We start from the raw sequence: 25,202 nt of genomic DNA, 5'->3' as shown, positions 1-25,202 counted from the left end.
ATTTGTTTTCCTCGAGATAGGATCTTGATAAACCTTTCATCTATGATAAAGATGAGGAAACGGTGACGTTGCGTAAGAAATAAGAAGGCAAAAAACACTTAGAAGTATAGCACGACTTCGAATTAGTAGAGTAGATAAAAAAAAAAGAAACGTGCAATCAGATTTTTCTTGTTTACCAAATATTAATTCATTACACTAATCTAAATTGAAATCCATTAAAATAAAAAAAATTACCTCTTCCTTAAGATAAAATAAATGATACTTCTCACTGGGTGCTAGTAAATTTTTGAATTCTTCAAAGGTATGGATTAGCTTCAGAAAATAGCCCTTCATATACTCTGGTAGCTGATGAACAGCCTTGGCATCCCACAATTAGCTTAGTTTTGCTTTATCCACAAAGAATCAAACTATTGTGGCATATTTGTCATGGCACCTGCTGTTCTAATCAATTGAGATAAGATATCTCATTCTCGACAATAATAAAACAAAAAAACGCTATCCAAAAACAAGAGATTTCCAAACCTTTGAATTGCTTCAGTGAGTAGTTGACTCTCCTCCAATGTGCTATAGAGATCATAGATATCATCCAAGATGGAAGTCATGGCCATCACCTTGGTGGTAATCACTCGTGCACGAGAATAGTGAGGTTCAAAGTACACCGTAAGCATCCAATAATAACATTCCACCACTCGATCTCGTGCAAAACTTAGATTTTTGGAGAGGAATAAATCATTCCACCATCTTCAATGCAATCCACAAACCACAATGTTATTGTCAATCCAAACATCGATAAAAAAAGACGGAAACAATCAAACATTTCTACAATGACAGTGTTCTACGTATTCAAGTTTACTCCTCAACCTGAACTCTCAATCAATCTAACTGTAGGAAAGAAATTACATGGAGATGCTCTTAATCTCGTCGCGATGAAGACATTGCAGTAGATTGAAGTCAAGCTTTGCCAGCTCTAGTAAGGCATCATTTCGTGTCGCACAGTCTTGGTAGATGGAGATGAAATTTCGTGCCAAGACCCTTTTCATTCTTCTACAGAGAGGACTCTCCAGGAACAGTCTCACTTGCGTTGCTAACGGTGGTGTGAGATCACTTAACATGGACGCAATCTGGTCCCTTGTAAAGGAAATAGCTTCATCGAGTATGGTCTCCTCATGTATCCGTAGATAAGCCGCATTGTATAAGCTTAAAAGTCCCTTTGGATCATCCTTCAAGGTGGACACTAAATTTCCTTCCTCATCTTTGAACTTGTTAAAAACATCTGTTGATTCATAAAGTTTTGAGAAAATACTTGAAGTGGTTTTATTTTATTTACGTTATTGTAACAATTTCACAAAAAATGACATTGATTCTCTTGAAATCGAACATAGTAATTTCATCTCTATAATATGCCAAATATAGGTCAAATATAAATCATGATATACGCCAAAGATGGTTTCAATAGGAACTTTCAGTGACAAATGTGTATTATCTGATTGCAGGGTCATGAAAAGGGAAAACAATTACTATACTAGTAAGGCAGTAACAATTATAGACGATGTATACGTACATATATATATATATATATATATATATATATATATATAACAAAGTACATCTTTTTAATATAGTTGAAAAATATGTGTAGGAGATCAAAACGTTTGAGAGTGTGAGGTCACTCATGTACTGAGAAGAAATTACGTAGCAAAATGACCAGCTAATATTGTTAGAAGCCATCGGATTGATTGTTCAGTGACTTCTTTTCTGATGGGCTGATTAAGTTGTCTTCTTGAAACAAAAATCCTCCATCATTTCTAAAATACAAATCAAATTACTTTTGCAAACATAATAAAACATACAAATACATCTACTCCAAGGAAACGTAAGAGCATATTACCAGGGGTCACATGATACCCTTGTTGTCTCAGAAGGCGAAACCGGAGAGCAGTATCGTAGAGACCATGATCGTTAAAATCGGCATCATGGACTCGGTTTAATGCTTCACTTATTTCTTTCTCGAAGTGATAACTCAATCCGAGAAGCTGGATTGAATCGACCAAGTCCATAGTTTGCAAGATGTCGGTAGTGTCCTTGAACATGCTTCTTACCTGCTCCATCAGTTCTGCAGCTCTCTCTTGCATCCTTGCATCGCACTCCTGCATCCTCCATAGCATAGCAATTAATTGTTCAACCAACAAAACCGAAAGAAAGTAGCAAGCGCACATTTTTCATGTTAATGAAACATTAACACCATTCGTTCTCGGAGAGTTTCTTGCCTAAAACTTAACATATGTGAGATATATGTGTATATACATGCCTGTGTACTGGGGGAGGACTGGGCCTGTAAGATAAAGTAATCACCCCAAACGGTGGGATGGTAGCTTGCAGACTTGCGAATCACCACTTCATCACCTGGAACGTGTGGCTGCGAAATCACGTTCTCCATTCTGATCTGGATGCAAGTGATGAGAGGATGGCGAGAGCCTGCAGCCTCGTGTAGCAATTTATAGAGTCTTGAATCAGGTTTGGTTTCGTAAGTGTCACGTTTTATGAGAAAGAAGATAACGAATGGGCCACCAGGAACTGTACGGTCCTTTTTGATTGGCTTATGTTTTAGCTTATCCATCATCTTTAATTGACGTCCAACAGAATGTCTTGCAAATGGTATGATTAATTTTGCATCCAATAATATAGGAAAAAGACGAGATATAATTAGTTTTGCAGCCATCACCCTTGCTCTCACTCTCGTAATAGAAACTATAAATCATGTATATAATCGTATATTAACTTAAGTTTTATTATAAACTCTAAACAGTGTCAAACTCATCATATCAGTCTACTCACTCTCAAACAATAATAATATTATATAAACTATAGTTTAACTTTCAACATTTTTTCCATGTATGTATCAATCGAACTCTCTTTTAATTTAAATTTAAAGGGTTAAATCTCTTTCAAAATCTATCTACATATTCTTGTAGGAGTGATCCACTCGTATGCGTTGGTTCATTTTGAGATGCTTCATCTTTATTCAATCATCAAACCTCCAATTTGATTAGTTCAAATAAATAATTCTCGTTTCATTCGCATCAATCACCAAGTAAGTTTCTCTTCGTGCCTCGTGACTTCTCTAGATGGCTTCCCTCTCACAAAGATGCTGCCGCAACACCTGTTCAAGATGCTGCCGCAGCACCTACTGCCATGTTCAATGTCAGGATTTTGTCGCCTGAGATAGTTATTTGTAATATTTAATTACAATCACATTGCGCCGTATGCAAGGATATATAAAATAATTAATTAAAAAATAACATGACATAACATAACAAAAAATTAAAACACAAAAGGGTTCATGCTAGAGAAGGTGTTTAGGACCAATTTTGAGCATAAGACTGAGTGAGGAATTCAAAATCCTACCAAAGTAGATATTAAGTTCAATAGTTTCATTTTGATTTGTTGTTAAGATTAAGATATAACCAAGGAATCTATAGATTTTGTTGTTCGGAGCAATCAAGTTTCAGTAATAGAATTCTCAAATATTTTTCCCACATGTGGATGTGTGTGGTTGGTTGCACGGCATAGTATTTCTTGATATTTGGTGGTGGAATTGAGAATGAAAATGATTGAGAATGTGTAGGTCTTCCATTTAGGTGAGTGACGCATTTGATCTGATTTATTTTGTAAAAATAAAATATGGTTTTATACATAAAATAATTAGAATAATAGTGAAATATAAGTGTATCCGATTACAAAAACAACATAACTTATATGAATAAAATATATAATTTAAAGCTCAAGAAATAAATTTGAAGCTACGTAATCATTATCTTAACATAAAATCACTCTCTCTTTTTCGTGTGAGATTAATGAGTGTTCTATCTACGTCTAAATTCAATCAATAATATTCTTTGTCTCAGAAGCTCGCGACAAGACTTAATTGGACCACTTTCAATGGATTGAATAGAGAATATTTAAAAAAAATTAATTAAGACATAACAAAGGAGAAATTTTAATTCATATTGAGGAATTAAATAAGGATTCGATTTTACTGATAAACTACCCCAAAGAGCCGATTCGAATTGATCCACCTCTTTTTAGTCCTTCAACAATGATCATCATAAAATTGCTAAAAGATAATTTTTTTTAAGGAAATTGTTTTAAAAAGCTTTGTCAAGAAACACACACATACATACAACTTTCAAGCCCTATAATAGTTTCTGTAATACCTCGGAAAATGCAAACGGCATGGCAGTATCTAACAACGTCAAAACTACCTTTAACCGGAGAGCAAGTAGATCTATCAGGTAAGCATTGTAACACTATCAAATCGGATAATGCATGTAGGCTTTTATTCATAAAGGCTTGATATCTAATCATATATAGGATTGACAGGAGTAATAAGTGTGGTAACACAATCAAATCGGAACAGGATGGACCAGCAACAATGAGATGTTTTCTTTCGTGCGTGTGTCGGAGTTGGTTTATGCATCAATGTTCTTGTATATACTTTTCATCATTCATGAAAAGTTGAGTATCCTTTCAAGTAAAGCAACGCGGAATGTGTTGGTTTTCTGTAGAACTTTAAGAAAAAAAGGAAAAAAATAGTAGAAGAAATGAAAATTGCTTTTGATTTATTCAAAAATATCTATTTATATTAATCAGTACAAAGGGTAGCATCAGTCAAGACAGCAGAATCAGTCCAAAGGGTAGCATCAGTCAAGACAGCAGAATCAGAACATATCCAAATCTTGCTTAAGCCCTCCTGCTCTGTAAAATGTAGGGCTTCAAGAATTGCTAATCCTTACAATATTACAGTATTGTGTGCTTTACTTACAGCATAGTCAACTGCTCTAACCCATCTGTTGGTAGGTTGCTATCGAGTTAAAGAGTATTCCAGATATTAAAAAATATTATTAACAAATTCTAGAAATAATTTTTAAAAAAAAAAGTTTTAAAAAGCAACTTCCTTGGAAAATTTGTCCAATTATACTTAAATAGTTAGGGAAAAAAAAATTGGATTTTACTTAATATATATTAGAAGAAAATTGTTTGAATTCACATCTATCTCTCTCATAGTCACATATGAGATTGTGGGGAGGATGTTTCATTTGATAGATCACATATCTATGATGGGACCTCCAAATATTAAAGAATGCTTGATGAAATGTCCCGAACCACATGTATATGATGGGACGTCTCGTACCACATCTATTTCAATGGATAGCTTTCCATCAATCGGCCGACGAGTCTGTCCTCGTGTTTCAAGCCTTCCGGCGAACATGTGGCTGTGCTTATTCCCTTCTCTGTGGTGGATGATCAGCTCCACGACTTCAATACGGGAAGTCATCTGGAACTGCAGCCTCACATGAGACACATTAGCACCTAAGAAAGTGAGTTAAAAGAAATACGACTTCAACCTCATACGAAGGATAGAAATGTTAAAAGATAATCCCATCTAGGAAACTGACCATGTTAGCATAATCATATTTAGGGCTTTTTTAATATCCTTCTAATATTACAGCATCGTATGCTTTAATTGTAGTACAATCAACTTCTCTCTTCTATTGACATTTTTTTTTCCAAAAAGAAATATCAGTAGACTTCAACCTTTTTTGTATAGAAAATATACCAATATTATCCTTGTGTAATCATATGTAAATAATAAAAAATATTTAAACTAATTTCATATTGCATGCTCAAGATACCTATCTTCTCCTAAAGTACGATGATATTGATGCCTTAGAATGAACCTCTCAAGATAAGGATTATTGATGCCTTTAGATGAGTTCTTTAATTTACTCTTTCAAATTATAATAGTTCATCATGTCGTGGCCATAATCATGGTGGAAGCAATAGTACTTGGATTTATTCGTCCTCTCCAATAATGTCTTCAACGGTTAAGAGTCTTTCAAGATCCATTTTTCTTTTATCTATAAAAGACTTTGGTTCTAGTCATATTCAAATGAGTTGACTCAAAACTCGAGTGAGAAAGCTTATTATAGCATATCAGGGTATCCAAAATGTTGTACATTAACATCTAGGTGCAGAAGGTGGTATTATGCTCTATCGAGTCAGTATTATCGTCAAAGGCCTCTAGTGATAAGAGATAAAAATTCATCGAGATTAGTTCCTTATGGATGTTATGAGTGAATGGGGACCGACTAGAGATGAGATCGATCAAACTTTCCCATCTAGATTGATGAAACTCTCATGGCATCTTTTATACGTATTGATTCATTTGCCATAGTCCAATCCTCATAGAGTTATCCATCAAGTCTATTAGAAGTGATGGTGTAGTAAATTTCATAATTAGGGAGCAGGGCAGGGCACTCGCTTGGTCGACTATTCTTATTATATATATATATATATATATATATATATATATATATATATATATATATATATATATATATGCATTTGCTATAGGATTGATATGAAAAAATAAACCCACATTATAAACAGAAAATAAGAGGAACATTTTATTTGCCAAATTTTATTATATATCTATATTAAATGCAATCAATTTATATCAATCGTAATTACTTAAAAAATACAAATCATGGATATAATATCTAACTAAGTAAACTATGTGTCAAGTTAGCGTGGTAACATGATCATTGATAAAGACTTAGACAGGTGTATGCATCAATATTGTTTTAAAAAATAAATAATAAAAGTAACATTAAATGTTATAATAATTTATTAAGATCTTTACCAATTAAACCATATAATATCAAAAAATTTGACTATATAGTTTCCAAAAATGGATTATCCTTTCAAGCAAAGAAATGATGCACGGAGTTGGATTGAGCCACTACTAATATATATCCTTCCATGCTTCTGCTACCAATCCTTGCAACCTCTAACATTCAACATGTCCATCTATTCCGTACTCTTTCATCGTAGCATTGGATTGTAGAGGCAACATGCTACCCATTTTACCAATACGGTACACTAACTATTTTTCATTCATCAGAAGTTGATGATAGGAGAACTCTAAAAGTCCATCAAGCCTTTCTTTTGTTTTCTGTTAATTTTAAGATAATATTTTTATTATCGTTTTGATATGACTAATTATTCAAGCAGCTTCGAAGATCTTTGGGAAACCAGTAATCCACACTAATGAGAAGGGAGAGAAAACAAAAAATCAAAAGAGAAATTAAAAATTAACAAGTAAAGAATATACCACAATGTCACTGCCAATTTAACATGGTTCCACAACTCCAGCTACTTCTACAAAAGAAATTAAAATTTCACTATGTGAAACAAAATCGATACAAAGAATCACTCTCTCATGAGTTAACCTAAACTCAAATTTAAAATTATTTATACATATTCTTATTTAAAATTAGGATTACTCATAAGTAGTCTAAACTTAGGATTTCCTAAATCTTAAGAGTGATAGTGAAATATATGTGTATTTGATTAAGAAAAACAACGAATAGAAAATAAAATTTGAAGTTTAAAAAATAAATATGAAGCCACAGAATTATTATATTTGATCATTATAAACAAAAAATAAGAGGAATGTTTTATTTACAAAATTTTCTTATTTATCTATATTGATTACATTCTCAATTCTTGTGTTGGTTTTGATATAAGTAACGCCTCTCTTCCTTTGTCAATGTCTCATCACTAGTTTTTTCACTTTAGTTGCAACTGTAAATAGCGATTATACATTTAGCCACCAATTGCAATTGCAATTGCAGCTGCTACCTACAGATTTTGCATTTTGCCTAAATATTGATGACCTATAGGCCCTATATCGGTTGATGTTGCATTGACCTTTTCTATATGAACCATAGGATTACGTATATGTGAGTCAATTAATTTAGGCTCATAACCATCTTACATGTTGAAATTAAGGGATCCAATTATTCTAATGTGGTAACGTAGCCGATTCATGTAGTTATGATTTGAATGAACTACGAATTTATGTCATATTAACTACCGTTTATTACAATTAGATCGTAATTACCCCCTGCAAACAGCAGGGCAGTATCTAACCACGTCAAACCCACATCCAACCGGAAAGCAGGTAGATCCCTCGGGTAGGCGTGTTAGCCTTCGGTTCTGCGATCTAATTCCCACCACCGACATCTCTCCTCCTTTCATCTCGCTGTGTCAGAGGTAACAATGACTCTGTTGAAACCCACCTTCAAAAGCTACCCCCAATCAGAGAGCAGGTAGATTAGTCGGGTAAGCCTACAACCTAAAGTTCTACGAACTAATCTCCACCACCGACTTTCGCACCCTCCATTTCGCAACGCCTCTGCAACAGAGATAACAATGGCCTTACAGTTGGACCCCACCTAATAGCTACCTCCAATCATAGAGCAGGTAACTTTCCTGTTTATCCAGGATGTGTTGAGAAAGTTGTTGCTCTACCATATCCATCAAAACCCGTACGCGGAGATCGTACAACACCGGCCCATTACAACTAGCATCGACGATTAGCGAGTTCCTACTCCCTTTTAAACAATGCTTAGGGTCCCCTAATTAGCAAGTAATTAAATCCCGAAATAATAGCAACAAACTCTTTTTTTTTTATCATAAATAAATAGATACTGTTGTGTCGCCGGCTTTATCGAGATCGGTACCGCTCGCTTCCCTTTCGCTCTCCGTCGGGACGGATTTGCGTGTAGATTTGGACGGATTGCGTGGTTTAGCGCTTCACTTATTTCCTTCTCGAAGTGATAATCCAATCCAAGAAGCTGGATTGAATCGACCAAATTCATAGTTTGCAAGATGTCAGTAGGATCCTTGGACATGCTTCTTATCTGCTCCATCAGTTCCGCAGCTCTCTCTTTTATCCTTGTATCACACTCCTGCAATAGACGAGAAAAGGGAGATTTTTCATGGTACTGAAACCGCAGGAAACCCCAACTATGTCGATGAAGGACCAGTTTAAGCATGAGTGCTTTTTAGCTGGAGCTAAATTATCAACACCCCTCTTTCCAGGTGACCTTCTTGCTGAAAACTTGAAACATTTTTGGCAAATAGGATGGCCGGGTTACATACCGATGTTGGAGTGACGGACTGGCCATGTTGGATAAAGTAGTCGGCCCCAACCCTCGGACGATAGCTTACAGACTTGCGAACCATCAGCTCATCATCTGGAACAAGTGATTGCAGACTCAGACTATCCATTCTTATTTTATGTGAAGACTAATTAAAACATGCGAGGTGGCGACGGAGAGCCTGCTGCTTTGTGTTGGAATTTATGAGGACACAACATCTTCGTCTGTTGAGGAGGAAGACAAACACGAGCCACGACTCTCCTCCACTTTGTGGAGATTACCTATTAAACCAAGTTTCACACGACGCGAAAGAGAAAAGATATTATCATCATATATCTCTACTCACGGTTCATACTATCAAAATTGAAGTCGGCTGTATCTGTTCTAACAAAAATAATAGCAACTTCGTGGTGATAGGAAGGCGACGAAGGGATTACTAATGTGTCAATTTGGTTTCCATAGCCACCGACAAAATATATGAAGAGACGTACGCGTTACAAATGCCAATTGGTTTCCATGCATGGGCGCCATTGACATAAGATATGAAGAGACGTAAGGATAAAAAATGTGTAGATCTTTTTGTGTTTTGTTTCCTCGGTCTCCATTATTCATGTTTTATCTACCACATCAATTGTTACTCACGTGTGCAAGAGGTCTATGGTGGCTGACGGAGAGGCTTCAATGCTCCTCCAATGCTGAGATGGATTCGAATAAGCGCTTCGTGATCAATCTACGTGAAAAGCAAGGTCGGGGGGGTTCTATGACCCAATCCCTTTGACCCTCGAGTTAGTTACCGACAAGGGTGAAGTAATCTTAGTGAATAGTCACTGACCACGTTTTTTGTGGTTTGGTGAACTTTTAATAATAGGTTTAATCTGGGATGGGCTGCCATGTGTTGGAGAGAATTTTTCCCCTATCATTTGTTCCTCTTTCCTCTCCCTGAAAGTGTACTTCAAGAACTCTCTCAAAGGGATTTAGAAGTGCATCTATGTGTTAGCTCGACACGTTGGTCATCACTGCATCGAGCAATCTCCAATGCTTAGCCTGGGGGTGGGCGCATTGGATGGTGGAGGAGATGACACGGCCTGAACCATTGCAGCGAGCTTGCATCGAACGGTAGAGTACCTCGGTTGATCGGTCGGTCCATCCGCTTTGGACGATAGAGAGTGGATAACTTGAGGGTGGAGGGCTCAACCACTGGCTGGAGAAACTTGGCCATGGGATGGAGGTCCGTCAACTTCGGATGGTGGAGGCTGGACCTTGACTGATCTAGCAAAAGTTGCCAAAGCACCCAATTCGTTCAGGAGAGAGAGTTTCAGCCAACTTACAAAGAAGCCAAGGCTCCCTCATCGTGTTTTTGAACTATAGTAGTAGAAGTTGCTGCTCATCTCTTCAAGCACTGCCTCCATTGTGGGTATTTGACTCATGACCTTACAAGTATGAAGCAATGCAATGCCGTCTAACATTGTTGCCTCTGGCTTAGTGCAGTTACCCTACGGGTCCTTATCGATGAGATCTTCATGTTTATTGGGCATAACTTCTAGTCTCAAAGTACTGAGATGTCCTCACCTTCTCACTAGTGTAGATCTGGATGTACTGTTCTATATTGGTAGGAAGAATAACATTAGTTAATTGTCAACTGACATGTGATGTCTAGGGTGGAAGAAGAAGATAAAAGTCATCATCTACCCGTCTGTCCATGTGGGCAAGGGTCCAAAGTAGATAATTGATTGAAGATATTTGACATCTTTTAGGATATTTTGATTCATTTCTTGTGATGCGTATATATAGAGAAGGGAATGAAACTACTTCCACATGCTAGATTGACTAAAGCTTTATTTTTTTAGAGAGAAGAGTGGCCCTCTCGGTTGGACAATTTTTTGTGCTCTAATCTGCACAGCTCCTTTTGGTAATTGTATAGTTTAGCTAATATAATTTTGCTTCTTGGAAAGAAAAAAAAACAAATCAATCATCCTAACTTATCCAAAATGTGGCTTGAATACATATGTTTCCCAATTGTAATCATCCCAAACTTAACAAAAAAGCATCTTGATCTGATGTAGGCATCTAGAAAACCCAACCTCACCATCCCTACACTCTATTTCGCGTAACAACTTCAAAAGCCTTTCTCAAGTTGGCAAGCAGTAGGCCTACAAGTTGTTACACAGAGTAATTATCATTTAGGTAAGCCGCAAGAATTAACCAGCAGCATGCAAATTGTGTTTTACAAAAAGAAAAAACAAATTTATTGCTTCATCAGCCAAATACAAGGAGTTTCTGAAATATCATAGCTTAAAAGACAGGAGAACTATGATGGAAAAGCATTCTTCCAACTAACACTGACTTTATTTGATCAAGCAACATTAACCAGCCAATTAATAATCTTATTGTCTCCACGATAAACATACTTAAAAATGAAAGACCCAATAGAGTGAGCAGTATCCCAGCAACTTACAAATTGCTTTGAACTACTGTTAAGCAAGGATTTCTGTTTTCCATAGATAATATTGGCTTGAGCTTCCTATTAGTTCAGCTTCGTCCGAACCTTCGGCACATCATCCTCTCTTGCGACATATTGCCCAATCAGCATATTGACCTCGCAACACCCGATCTCTTTAGCACATTGTCCAATCCTTCTAGCCCGATACCCGAACTCATGGCACGAGGCCTTCTACTGACACGTCGACCTTCCTCCGGTCCGACATCTAATCTTCTGACATGTTCCATTCCGGCCCAACTTGATTCTTTCTGCTTTAATCAAATTATCTCTCCCTAATCGAAGCTAGTCCTGCGTCACTCAAAACACATATTAGATTATAACTTTATCAATTGGTTTTATCATAAAAATTTATGATTCAACGTTTTCATGCAGAAAGGAGTTGGGTATTTATAGGCCCCAATGGCTTCAAAAATAGATCCAAAAAGTATCTCATTCCGGGTTTCCGAGGTACTAGTAGTACCACCATCATTATTGGGTAGTACCACCACCTGCAGACTGACACTAGGTGGTACGACTACCTGATAGAGCCTTGGAGATCGGGCTCTAACGGTACTATCGCTTGATAAGGCAGTACCACCGCCTAACAGTATTAACTTTTGGCGGCACTACTGCCTAGATCACCTAAGAAGCTGAGCCTCAAGCGGTACCACTGTCTAGTCTGGGCGGTGCTACTACCTAACATGGCTCCAAGTGGCTGAATGGGCTATCCAATCGACCCAATCCAACCCTTTTAAGGGCCCAATTGGCCCCTATTTAAGTTAGTAGGATTTCTCCCAAAACTAACTTAATTTTAAGTTCTAACTATGATAGTTAAGACTAAAACAATTAAAATACAAGCAACCTAATTTGTCTAGCACGTCAATTGTTCAGTCGAATTTTCGGTGAACTTCCGGCGAACTCCCAACGAACTTCCGGCGAGCATTCACTACATCATCCAATCCTTCGGTGTATCTCCCAATTCATCCGGCCCGATGCCCGATCATTAACTCCGACCCAACTTGATTCTTCTTTAATCATTTTTCCTTTCTCACGATCGTAGTTAGTCCTGCATCACTTATCTCAACACATGGATTAGATCATTAATTCACCAATTGATTTCATCATCAAAATCTAAGATTCAACTTATTTCACCTTATCATCTCACCCATAATTAAGTTAGGTGTAAGAACTATCCTCATCATAATAACTTTTTAGATTATGGACCACTTAGGTAGAACTATTTAGAACATAGTCAGAACTATTTAAAATATGACAACTACTGAGATAACTACATATGAATCAATTCTCAACACTCTCCCTTGATTCATAATAACATACACTGATTTGAGACATGAAATAAACATACTTCTGAAATATAAGTGACGGTGAGAATATCTGCAACTTGTTTATTTGTGTTACAATACTTCACTATTATGATTCTACTTGATACAAAATCCCGGATGAAATGATAATCTTTATATGCTTTATTCTTCCATGAAAGGTTGGATTTTTCGTTATTGCAATTATGGCTTTATTGTCACAAAATATTTTAGTTACATCTTCTTATTCTTGATGAAGTTCTCTAAGAAGTCTACTAATCCATATTGCTTAATAAATTACTGATGTTGCAGCTACATATTCTGCTTCCGATGATGATAGTGTAGTTGTTACTTGCTTCTTTGAACTCCAAGATATGGCTCATGATCTGAGGCTAAAAATATTGCCTAAAGTATTCTGTTTTTCATCCAGAGCTCCTACCTAATTATTATCAATGAAACCAAATAATTTATATTTAAAATTATGATAATACCAAATGTCATAATGTATAATTTTAGCAATATAACGTAGAATTGTTTAATAGCTCCGAGATGATGTTTGCTTAGATTATGCATAAACCTAGATACTACATCAATAGAAAATGTAATATCTGGTCGAGTATGAGTTAAATAAATCAAACAACCAACAAACTTATGTAGTATCTTGCATTTATTAAATATGTACTATATTTAAGTTTTAATTTCTCATTTATATGCATGGGTGTTATTGTAACTTTTAATTAATCATGTTAGACTTTTTGAATAGAACTATTATATATTTTCTTCGTGAAATAAAAAATTTATTTGATCCTTGCTTCACCTTCAACCTAAGAAAATAGTACAATAGACCTAGATTTGACATTTCAAACTTATATATCATGTATTTTTTAAATTCTACCATAAAAGAGTTAGATGAACCTATATATATATAATATTATTAACATAAAGGCAAAATATGAGAATATTATATTTACCCTCCTTCTTTAGACAAAGAGTAGGTTCATTATTCCTCCTCTTAAATTAATTTTGATAAAAATAATAATCAATTTTATTGTACAATGCCCTTGGAGCTTGTTTAAGCCCATAAAATGTTTTCTTTAGCTTATACATCTTTTCTTCATATCCTTTAACTAAAAAACCTTTGGGTTAAGTAACAAAAATATTTTCTTATAAATCTTCATTTTAAAACATAGATTTTATATCAAATTAATAAATAGGTCAACTCAAGTAAGCAACTAAATCCAAGACAATTCTTATGGTTTCAAATCTAGCAATTGGAATATCATCAAAATTAATAGCTTATTGCTGCGAATATCCTTTTGCTATAAGCAAAGCCTTATACTTTTAGATATTTCCATCTAGATTCTACTTTGTTTTGAACACCTATTTTAATTCAATAGCATTCTTTTTAATTGACTTAATTTTTTCCTTCATTGCCTTTCGTCATTCCCCTTTTCAATTACTTCCTCAAAACTTATAGAATATGAAATAAACAAAACAAACATTGAATCATAAATTTCTATGAATGATATGAATTTTCCTTGAGAGGTTTCATCTAAGGAATCATTTGATCAATTTGAATTGTTATTGGGTGAGGCTAATGATAAACTTATTGGAGCAAGATTTGTCACTTGATTATATGGAGTGTCTAGTTTTGCTGGAGTTTGAATTTATTTTTAACCTTTATTGGTCTCCCAATTTCAACTTGCCATATCATCAAACACAATATTTTTATTAATAATAACTTTGCCACTAATAGGATTATACAATTGATATATATTTTATTGTAAGGAATAATCAATTAAGATGTATTTTTAAAATTTTTCATCAAGCTTATGATGGTTTTGTGAATTTGCTAAAGCATAAGCAATACAACTAAAAATTCTTAGATGGCTTATACTTAGCTTCATATCATAGCAAGCCTCAAAAGTAGTTCGATTCATAATAATCTTTGTTGGTGAAGTATTTAATAAATAAATTATTATTGCAACTACTTCTACCTAAAACTAATTCAGAAGATGCTTTCTTTTAAGCAAACTTATTACCATTTCCATGGTAGTTCGATTCTTATGTTCAGTTACACCATTTTGTTCTAAATATATATGGTGCTATAAATTCCTTAAAATATCATTTTTTTCAAAAAAAATAAACTCATGATAAAAATTCACCACATCTATCTATATAAAGTATCTTTATACATATACTACTTTGTCTTTCTATAAATGTCTTGAATTTTTAAAAATTATCAAATATTTTATATTTTAATTTCAAAAAATATACCCAAATCATGTGGCTATAATCATATATAAACAATAAAAAATATTGACTTTTACCAAATAATTTTATATTCATAAATCCACATAAATCAGCATGAATTAATTCAAGATAAATAGATGCTCTCCATGCTTTTTCAATAGGAAATGGTTTCTTACTTTATTTATCATAAATGCATCATTCATATATATCAAGTGTATTAACTTTAGACAATCCAAAAATTATTTTTTTATTTAATAATCTTAAACCCTTAATGTTAATGTGTCCATATCTTAAATGCCACAAATTAGACTTATTTTTTTGAGTTGTAATAAGAGCATTCATTTCAATATTTGAAATATTAAGTGTAAATATCTTGTTTTATATCATACAAGTATTTACTATAATCAAACCAGATTTTTTAACTTTAATAATTCATAAATCATCATCAAATATAATTGAATATCTGTCATCTATCAATTGTCCAGCACTCAACAAGTTATGTGATAAATTAGAGAAAAAAATATATTATCAAGGTATTTTATCTTCCTTTGACTTATTGTCACTTCAATTATTCATTTCCTTTCCACTTGGATTTGTTTGTTATCTCCAAGTCTAACTTTCAACTTGTGAGTTTTATCAATAGCTCTAAACATTGATCTTATGTCTGACATATGATTAAAATATCTACTATTCACAAATCAAATATCATTTGAGATATTATTAATTTATGAATTTATCATAAACAACTTATTATTTTCTTCATTTTCTTCCATATAGCTTTTTTTGTTTTCTCTTTACCAACAATTAACTTCTTGTGACCAAACTTTTTATAATAATAATTGTTTTTATTTATCATGCCTAACAAAGTGTTCTCTTCCACTTCCTCTTCTATTTCCTATACCAAGAAATCCTCCTCTGCCACATCCTCTTCCTATTGATTTTTTTGTCTCTTCTTTTGAAGTAGAAGACCCCCCTGAAATGTTTTTCTTTATTTTTTTCAAGTGACTTGTTTAATTTTACTTCATGTTCTTACAAGAAACTCATTAGTTCATCAAATGAAATGGTAAATAATTCTTTTAACTCCTAAATTACAATAATAACATGATCAAATTTTGGAGTTAAACTTCTCAAAACTTTTGCAATAATTATATGATCATGAAGATGTTCAATATAAGATTGCATTTGATTAGCAATTTCAATCACTCAAGAAAGAAAATATAATACTGATTCATTGCTTTTCATAAATAAAATTTAAACTCATAATAAAGGGATTAAAGTTTTACCATAATCACCTATCTTGAAATTCATTTTGAAGTATCAACCAAATTTACCTCGAGGATGTAGCTACTACAATTCTTGAGAATATTGTCTCATGTATAACTTATTGAATGAAGAATAATGTCTTTAAGTCTTTCTTTTTATTCTCCCTCAACCTAGTTTCTTCATCTGGATTTGCATATCCATTATCTATTCCCAAAGATCTTGAGACTTAAATAAAGTCTTCGTCTTGATATACCAAAATTTATAGCATTTGTCTGAAAAAGAGGGGAATAAGAGGTTAAGATATAGAATTGCTATTGAAAGTCATAATACCTAGTTTAGATTGAACTTAGTTTTGATATTACAAATGTTGGGGACGAAGGAGCAAGAAAATAATAAAAAAAGAATACTATGATGCAATTAAAAGAGAATGTATTCAATCAAGAAAACCAAAGTTGCATTACCTAGAGGTAAGACTAAGAATACTTACAAAATATTCCCAAGTGCACACACTTTTGCTTCATGAACCATGATGCTATTTATGAGACCTAATGATAACTATCTCACCTATGATTAAATTAGGTGTAGGAATTACCCCCATGATAATAACTTTTTAGATCATGGGGCACTTAGGTAGAACTACCTAGAACATAACTAGAACTACCTAAAACATGATAACTACCTAGATAATTACCTATGAATCAATTCTCAACACTAGGACTTAAGTCCCCCATATTAGAGTTGATGATTTAAAATAATATTGGTATAAGAATTAGAGTTGAACAAAAATACAAGCAAAACATCATTGGCAAACATAAAGTGTGAGGCAACAATATCTTTGATTTTGAAGAAGGCAAGTTTGCTATGGAAACAAAAGAACCAATCAAAGTAGAGAACACTTGTTGTGTGATGATGAAGAGATAGAAAGAAAGAGGTTCTCTTTGTCTCACACACCTCCTCCCTTTAAACCGAGAGAGAACTTACCATTATACGGATAAACTATCAGAAATCGAGATTATAGATCTATTTTTAATCTCTCTTAGTCTATATTTCATAACTCATAGTGGTACTATGAAGGATAGGAAGAGAGGAAAAGACGAGTCTAGTCCTCCTTATAGATCGATGTCACTATAGCTTTCGGATATGATGATAGTGTATTTGTAGATCATATAAATATTTTTCTAAATAGCATTAGAAGATACACAATCTTGATCTTGATCTATCGTTATTCAATTTTAATTTTAATAGTAAAAATTTTTTGTATAACAATATCATAATTATAGTTTTTATGTTTACAATTACTATTAGAGCCCAGGCGGCATGCCCTGATCATGATGTCGCTGTATGTCGTAGCATAGCAAGGCAGGGTGCTACTTTTGATCGACAACTACAATGATGCCACTATGATGGCGTGTCTTGGCCATAGCCGACATTGATGGGACACTTGAGCCCCAAGGGGCATCCGTCAACACGGACATATGCGGCCAATGAGTCTCATGTAGTGAGATAGTCGTGCACGAGGAAAAGGAAAATTGATGAGGGATTGGTTGTGAATGATGATTGGCAAGCAACGACTATATTGCATCGTCGAAAAGTGTTGGCTGTCGGTAAAGAGCGAATGACCATGCACATGGGCATCGTGAAGGGAATCTAGACTGACAGTGTGTAGGTGATGGACGGTCGTGCACCACAATAGCTACGGGCGATGGACATGCCATGCATTACGGTGGCCACATGCCTTGAGCAATTATGGTTTCATCCATTAAAATTACAGTTTTACCTTTATAAATTCTTTTAATTTCAACCTTAACAGCTTTGCCCATTAAAAATTAGATATTTTCACTACATATTCTAAAAAATTATAGTTTTGTCTTTCGAATAAAATATTTTTGACTTATGTCCTAAATTATAAAATTGACTAATTTGACCTTCTTTAATCAAATTTGATTTTGACCATATTTTAACTAATTGACTAAAAGTAGATTTGATCAATCTCATTTTGATCAAATTTAGAAAAAAAATCAAATTTTGATTAATTTTTAACTTTAGTTAATTTTAATTTAGATTGGTCTAATTGGGCTGATATTTAATTTAATTTTGAGAACTATCCATTTAAATAGGAGGATTGACTGGTCTAATTTAGGGTGCCATACGGAATTAAAAACTATAAATTATAATTTTTAATAGTTTTCTTATATAATATATTCATAAAATTTTTACTTGTTAAAAAATATAACAAGTGCTAATATAAAATTTTACTTACTACCCGTCCCACTTAATTTAAACCTCATATATAAAGATTATGATTTCAGTTCTGTTTGACTCAAAAAGAAAGGTTGTCTAATGGCATCAGTCTAATATTTGTACTATAAAGAACAACAATAATATGTCAGTAATTATTTCTATGATTGCATTAGCTGGATTATCTAGATCTACACGATATCAGAGAGTGATTCATTGTACTTTATCCTTTGGATTCGTTGGATAATGGATTGAGATTGTCAAGGTTGCCATATCCTTCAAATACAACGAGGAATAGTTACAAACCTGTCTCTATTCATCACTAGATTCGATCAAATGAAGTTTATCTAACCTTAATCTGTTTATTAAAAAGCTCCCACAAGAAAGATAGTAGTCAATTGGATCTAGATACCTTTATCTGGAATGAGAATGTATGTCCGATCACATCAATCTAATTTCTGTAGAAGAAAATAAATAAAAACCTTTCCATCATCCACATTGCCTGCATGATTCATTTAATCTATGTCGATGTCGGTTGGATCAGATCTATATAGTTGAATGTGATCCATCGAACGTGTTGGCCGATCTTGTCGTAGAAAAACAAACCATAATAACGTTACAAATACAATTTATCGTATCAATTTAGAAATATAACTAAAGCATGAGCCAATTGTATCATGTGTATTATATAGGGATGAATTAAAAAATAATATAATAATTTCATAGCACTATAAAATATTGTTCTTCAAAGTCGAGTTAAACAAAATTGGACTTAGAAAACATTTTTTGTTTATATATGAAAAGTTGTACGTCTCTCTCCTTCCCTTTTCCATTCCAACTCTCCCTTAAAGTGATTAATTGTACGAAGAGCACCAAGATTAGTCGTTTAGGTTCCAAAATACAAAATGCCTTTTTTTTTTGTAAAAAATGCTAATAGATTTTTTATATTATCATATCCAAAAATACAAAGGACTCTTCTTCATAGTAACTTGGAACACATGTTATATATTGTTACATAAACCCATGCTTGCATACACATAGACATACGCACGAATATGCGCATGTAGACGTGCATGCCCATACTCACGTGCGCATACTCATAGAAACATAGCAGAAGCAATATAGTCTAAGATATTCTATAGCCAAACATATATTTTGGCCATAGAATGGTAATATGATCAAATCGGAATATGATTAACAAGTATCGAAAATATATTAACCATTTTACTTTAATACCATTTTAGAAAACATAACAAGAATTAATTAAAATTTTATTTACTACACATCTCATTTAATTTAAATCTCATACATAAAAGACTATGATTTTGGTTTTTTTTACTCTATAATGGCATCAATCTAATATTCGGTACTACAAAGCAAAACAATTATATTACTTCCCCATCATTAATTTTTTCTATGATTGTATTAATTGAAAGTGATTTATTGTATTATTGTCCTTTGGATTGGTTGGAGACGTGTTGAGATTGTCAAGAAGGATAGTATCCAATCACATCAATCTAGTCTCCTTTCTCTCGTGATCACATCAATCTAATTTCTATATAAAAAAATAAAAATATCATAAACCATCCCATCATCCACATTGCTTGCATAATTCAATTAATCTATATCCACATCAGCTGGATCAGCTCCACATAGCTGAGTGTGACTCATTGGACACGTCGTCGAATCTTGTCGTAGAAAAACGAATCATAATAACATTATAAATACAAATTATGACAGCGATTTAGAAATGTAACTAAAACATAGGCCACTTGTATCATGTGTATTATAATATAATAATTTTATAGGACTATAAAATATTTTGCTAGAAAGTCGAGCTAAATAAAATTGGACTTAGACAACATTTTTTTGTTTATATATGATCAGAATATTGAAAGAAATATATTTGGCTTTGTTATTGAGAAGTTGTATGTGTCTTTTTGACACTTCTCTCTCCTTCCCTTTCTCATTCCAACTCTCTCTCTCTCTCTCTCTCTCTCTCTCTCTCTCTCTTTCAAAGTGATTAATTGTTCATGGGACACCAAGATTAGCCAACATACGAATTGGACTGAAGTCGGCTCACAGTCATACTAATCGGCTGTATCTGTTCTAACAAAATGAATATCAACTTCGTGGTGATAGGGAAGCGACGCAAGGATTACAAATGTGTCAATTTGGTTTCCATAGTCACCGACAAAAGATATGGAGAAACGTTAGCGTTACAAATGCCAATTGGTTTCCATCATCGACGTAAGATATGAAGAGACGTAAGGATAAAAAATGTAGCAGGTCTTTTTGTGTTTTGTTGCCTCGGTCTATAATCTTTGATCATGGTGGCATTGATGTTGTAAAGGAGACGCATGTTACAAAAGATATGAAGAGACGTAAGCGTTACAAATGCCAATTGGTTTCCATGCATGGGCGCCATCGACATAAGATATGAAGAGCCGTAAGGATTCCAAATGTGCAGGTCTTTTTGTGTTTTATTGCCTCTTGTGTCGCTCTCTATTATTCATGTTTTTTATCTGCCATATCAATTGTTCCAAATTTGGTTTGAGTGACTCATTGGCAACAAATCCAAATTGTGATGCCATGGTCCATTTGATGAGACTGGCACAAATCCGGCGTCGCCTGTGGCAGTAACAGTGGGCACTTCAAAGGTCTAAGTTGGTTGACGAAGAGACTTGGATGCTCCTCAAGTCCTAATGTGGACTCAGATGCATGCTCTGTAATCAATCTGTACATAGGTTGAGGTTGGATGGATTTCTCGCACTGATCCCGACACTCAAGTCATTTACCTAAAGTATGGAGCAATCTTAATGAATAGTCATTGACTTCGATTTGATATGAAGAGCTTTTTATAATGGGTTTAACCTGGGCTGGGCTGTCATATGTCTGAGTATGTATTGGAACAAATATTACCCCAATCACATAGCACAACATGAGTGATTTGGAACAACATTATTAGCAATCCTAGATACTTTCTGGGTCGATCGTGGTTCTTCCAAGGGTATGCACATTCTATCATGGGATTGGGATAGGAATATTCTTTCTAGATATACTAGGAATTGGGACTGATAACCTTTCTTATGAAATATACACTTGAAGCTCAACAGAGACTAATATCTTTCGATCATTGATAGTATATGAGATAAAATGGTTGGAACTAAATATGCTGTGATTTATCGCAAAGCTGGAATCGGGTTTGTTTCTTCTCGCTCTTGAACGTTTAAGAGGAGAGTTCACTAAATTTGTTGGTGATATTTCTATTATTGATGTTTTCAAAGATAACTATATTTTAGATTCTGGTAGTCCATTCAAGCATGCTTTCAGCTTTTAGAACTGACCTCAGGATATTTATCACAAGGTAATTTGACAACCCAATAAAGATAATAAAGCAGAAATATAAAAGGAGAGATAAAAACACCAGAACACTAGATATACGTGGTTCGGTCAATAGACTTACATCCACGGATGAAGGAGGAGCAAATCATTACTATAAAAGAGGGACAATTATAAATGTCTTAGGAAGATGTTCCTAAGCCATAAAACACCCGAAAATACTAAACAAGAAAAACCCAAACTATAAGCCCAAACTATTTAACTGAGTGTGGACTTAAATCCAAAGCAAACACTTAGGTTTTTCTTGTGGTGCTTCTTGTGGTGCCTCTGACATCAAAGCCCAGGCCCTTATTTATAGTTCCAATATGAGATAGCAAGCCTGATTTTCCGGATGTGGGCCTATGGGACTTGCTAAACTAACAAATCTCCACCTTGGCATATCCCCACAAAACTTGCTTCACCTTCTTCATAAAAGCCCCAACGAGCAATCATCAATAATGAACACTAACCAAGTCCAAGTACTGCTTGAACTTGTAAATCGGAAGAGGCTTCGTAAGCATATCAAATGAATTGTCCTTCGTATGAATTTTCTGAACAAGGACCTTTCTCTCAGCAATAGTATCCCATTTGCATCCAACAATTTTCTTACCCGAAGGCGGCTTCACAAGATCCCAAGTTCTATTATGATAGAGAGACTCAATTTCTTCATTCATCGCAATCAACCACTTAGCAGAATTATCACAAGAAACTGCATCTGAGTAGGTAGTAGGCTCACCAACTTCACTTGTTTCTTCTGCAACAGACAAAGCATGTGCAACTAAATTTGCATATCTTTGTGGTGGTCGAATATTTCTCCGTGGTCTATCCTTGGCTATGGAATATTGCTCTTCCTCTGGATCAACTGCGTTAGTAGACTCGGGACCATCTACTAGCATTCTTTGGGTAGAAGAGTTCGACTGAAAAGAATCAGAACTACCAATCTCAAGCTCCACCTGCTTCTGCGCACTATCATTTGTACAACTAGTAGATTCCTCTTTGGAAGATAACATAGATAATTCATCAAAAGTAACATCTTACAAATTTTGGGGATTTGGGATTAGAACACCATAATATGTATCCTTTCACCCCAGAAGCATACCCAAGGAAAATATATTTTTTAGCTCGAGGCTCTAATTTTCCTTCATTTACATGCATGTATGCTAGACACCCAAAAATTTTAAAATCAGAATAATCAGCAGGAATACCTGATCAAACTTCCTCTGGAGTTTTAAAATTAAGTGCTGCAGAAGGAGCGCGGTTGACAACGTAACAAGCCATATTAATCGCCTCTGCCCAAAAGTCCTTTGTTAACCCTGCATTTGAGATCATACACCTTGCTCTCTCCAAGAGTGTTCTGTTTATATGTTCGGCCACACCATTTTGCTAAGGCATCATCCTAACAGTGCGATGTCGAACAATTCCTTCATTTTTGCATAATTTATCAAAGTCACTTTCACAAAATTCCATGCCATTATCTGTTCGAAGCCGCTTAATCTATTTACCTATTTGGTTCTCAATCAAAGCCTTCCATTGCTTAAAGGTTAAAAAAATATCATTTTTATACTTCAAAAAATAAACCCAAACTTTCTTGGAATAATCGTCAATGAAAGTCAATATATACCTGGCACCACCCTTAGACTGAACATGAGCTAGACCCCAAAGGTCTAAATGAATATAGTCAAGAGTACCTTTTATTTTGTGAACTACCGGAGAATTGAAGCTAACTCTTTTTTGCTTTCCAAAAATGTAGTGTTCACAAAAATCCAGTGGCCCAATACTCTGTCCACAAAGTAGACCCCTTTTACTTAAAATGCTCAAACCTTTTTCACTCATATGACCCAAACGCATATGCCATAATTTGGTGATGTCAGAATCAGACAATGATGATGATGAGACTGCAACTGAACCTGTGACAGTAGTTCCCTACAAAATATACAGGCTACCAGACCTACAAGCTTTCATAACAACAAGGGCACTTCTAAAAACTTTCATAACTCCACCTTTAGCTGTGTATTTACACCCAAGAGCCTCTAGGGTGCATAAAGAGATAAGATTCTTTTTCAAATCAGGAATATGTCTAACATTAGTAAGCGTCCTCACAATATCATCATGCATTTTAATTCGGATTGTTCCTTTACCAACAACATCACATGCGACATTATTGCCCATCAAAACAATTCCACCATTACAAGATTCATATGTGGAAAACAAATCCCTATTGGGACACATGTGATAAGAAAAACCTGAATCTAAAATCCATTCATTTTTAGACATCGTCCTGTCATCAGTAGCAAAGAAAATATTTTCAACATTCTCATCAAATGCTACACTAGCTTCAGCGGACTCAGTAGTTTTCTCAACAAGTTTTCCTTTTTTGCTTTAATTTATTTTTTAATTTAAAACAATCAGCTTTAATGTGCCCCATTTTATGACAATATCTGCATTCCAAATTTCTCTGTCTGGATTTAGATCTAGATTTAGATCTACTACTGTCAAATTCTCTTTTATACATTCTACCCTTAACAACCAGACTCTCAGCCTGATTCTCTCTACTTTCCCCAGTGATATCCCTGTCTATCTGCTCCTTAGATTTTAATACAGATCTAATTTCTTGATACAAAACTATTTCTTTTCCATAAATCAAAGTATCACAGAAATGCTTAAAAGATTGGGGAAGAGAACACAAAAGTAATAGGGCCTTATCCTCATCATCAATTTTTGCATCTATATTCTCCAAATTCATAACCAATGAATCAAATTTATCAGGATATGAGAGTATAGATGTACCTTCAATCATCCGAAGCATATACAAACTCTGCTTCAAGTAAAGATGATTCTCCACTGTCCTCTTTATATACAAGGCTTTAAGCTTGTCCCACATGCTCTTAGTCGTAGTCTCCGTAGCTATCTCCCGTAAAACCTCGTCAGAGAGATTTAGAATGATGCTTGATCGGGCCTTCTTATCCATTACCGCAAGATCTTCCTTTGATGTATCATCTGGAATGTTCTCAACTCCCTGTAGTGTCAAATCAACTCTCACTTGAATCAGAATGACCTCCATCTTGAGTTGTCATATGCCAAAGTTGGCATTTCTATCGAATTTCTCGACAACGATCTTTGTTATTATTATCGTTGCCAAAAGATCCCGAAACCAAACTCTGATACCAGTTTATTAGAGCTGACTTCAGGATATTTACCACAAGCTAATTTGGCAACCAAAAAGGACAATAAAACAGAAATATAAAAGAGAGTCAAGAACAC

At 34.4% G+C, this 25,202-nt stretch overlaps 1 long non-coding RNA gene across 1 annotated transcript; it reads right to left on the bottom strand.

Moving 5' to 3' along the window:
• Positions 1 to 742: 742 nt before the first annotated feature.
• LOC135642263 (uncharacterized) lies at positions 743 to 2,442 on the bottom strand. The gene is made up of 2 exons (XR_010497919.1): positions 1,889 to 2,442; positions 743 to 1,273 (listed from the first exon to the last, which is right to left on the bottom strand). It is a non-coding gene; the product is annotated as an uncharacterized LOC135642263 (long non-coding RNA).
• Positions 2,443 to 25,202: the final 22,760 nt, after the last annotated feature.

The sequence above is a fragment of the Musa acuminata genome, chromosome BXJ3-7 (genome assembly GCF_036884655.1).
Source record: "Musa acuminata AAA Group cultivar baxijiao chromosome BXJ3-7, Cavendish_Baxijiao_AAA, whole genome shotgun sequence".
NCBI classification, from domain to species: Eukaryota; Viridiplantae; Streptophyta; class Magnoliopsida; order Zingiberales; family Musaceae; genus Musa; species Musa acuminata.
This window is presented reverse-complemented; position numbering and strand designations above follow the sequence as displayed.